Source organism: Saccopteryx bilineata, chromosome X (assembly GCF_036850765.1).
Source record: "Saccopteryx bilineata isolate mSacBil1 chromosome X, mSacBil1_pri_phased_curated, whole genome shotgun sequence".
NCBI lineage: Eukaryota > Metazoa > Chordata > Mammalia > Chiroptera > Emballonuridae > Saccopteryx > Saccopteryx bilineata.
The window spans coordinates 35,375,427-35,377,010 of NC_089502.1; the positions used below are offsets into that span (position 1 = coordinate 35,375,427).

At 32.1% G+C, this 1,584-nt stretch overlaps 1 non-coding gene across 1 annotated transcript; it reads right to left on the minus strand.

Moving 5' to 3' along the window:
- Positions 1–206: 206 nt before the first annotated feature.
- Positions 207–420, minus strand: LOC136317916 (small nucleolar RNA U3). Its single transcript, XR_010727917.1, has one exon. It is a non-coding gene; the product is annotated as a small nucleolar RNA U3 (small nucleolar RNA).
- Positions 421–1,584: the final 1,164 nt, after the last annotated feature.

A 1,584-nucleotide genomic window follows, 5' to 3' on the forward strand; every position in this document is an offset into this window, starting at 1 on the left:
GATTTCTTCTGGCACTTCTACCCTTATTAAAGACAGGCTGCCATTTAGAAGAGACTTAACTTGGAGCTACAATAAATGGAAAGTTGCAGGTCTTGCTGGTTTCTGTTTTTCTTTATTACTTACACATAAACACCAAAATCTAGCATTTTCTTTAAAAGGAATGAAGATCAAGTAAGTGCAACTGAGATATTTAAAAAAAAAAAAAAACCACTCAGACTGCGTCCTCTCCCTCTTACTCTCCCAAAGGAAGAGAAGAACGATCATCAATGGCAAAAGGCAGTTGCACAAGCAACACCAAGAGCCGGCTTCACGCTCAGAAGAGAACACTCCAACTCCTCCTCGTGGTTTCGGGTACTCTACACGATCAGAGAAACTTCTCTAGTAACAAACTATAGAAATGATCCCTGAAAGTATAGTTTTGCAACAGAGATATTTTTAAATAATCCCTGGACATTGTCTTGTGTACAGGAGAGCTACCTAACTCTAGAGTAAGTAATAATTGTTGTTCTTCCTATAGCATTTATTTTGGATCTTTTGGGTATAGAGATTGTCCTTCCTTTTCTATATTTCTCCTTCAGCTGAAATATTTAGGGTCTAAGTCAGTAGTTCTCAACTGGAAGTGATCTGTCCCTCAGGAGACATTTGGCAATGTCTAGAGTCATTTTTAATTCTCATAATTAAAAGAGTGTTTCTACTGGCATCTAATAGACAAAGGTTATAAATGCTGCAAAACAACTTGCAATGAATAGGACAGTCTCCCACAATGAAGTATTTTATTATTTGGCCAATAATATATTTAGTGTTGAGGTAAAGGAAGTCAGGTCTCGATATACCTTACCTTCACTTAAACCTTTTTTATTTATACAAATTCTTTACTAAGAAATTTTAGATTTCTGTATTCAATGATATTTATTTCACATGTATAACCTCTTTGTAATCTGTTTTCTATTTTTATCTTTTAAGAGACAAGGAGTCCCATGATATTCTACATAGAAGTCTTATCATAGATATCTAAAGCTATTTTTTTATTCTCCACATGTGCATAATTCCCTTTCATGACCCATATTGTATACACTTCTACTTATTTCTCAGGTGATGCATTTTTATTCTTCTTAAACACAAGATCAAATGCAACACTCTGTTAGTCCAGTGGTATTTTAAAATACAATAGCCAACACACCATAAAATACTCTTAATTACTTCAACAGTTTAGAGAGGTCTAGCAGGCAATCACATATACTGCTTCACCCAAGAAAAATCACTTATTTTTAAAAATTCATTATTACATTTTGAGTTAAATTTTTATTCTTTTAAAATTTAGAATATTGAACAAAATTTTAGATTTTAAATAATTTTTTTCTTCAATTTTAATTTTCTAATTGTGTTGTCAGTGATTTAAACAATTTGAAGACAAATTGCAATGGAGAGTAACTGAAATTTTAATTGTTACACTTTCAAATTCAACAATTTTAGGTATATTATCATCTGAATTGTAACATGTTAAGTTGGTCAATTATGATAGTGATCTGAAGTAGAAACCCATCCTCTTGTTAATCATCAACAGTGCCTTAGTTGCAATAAACA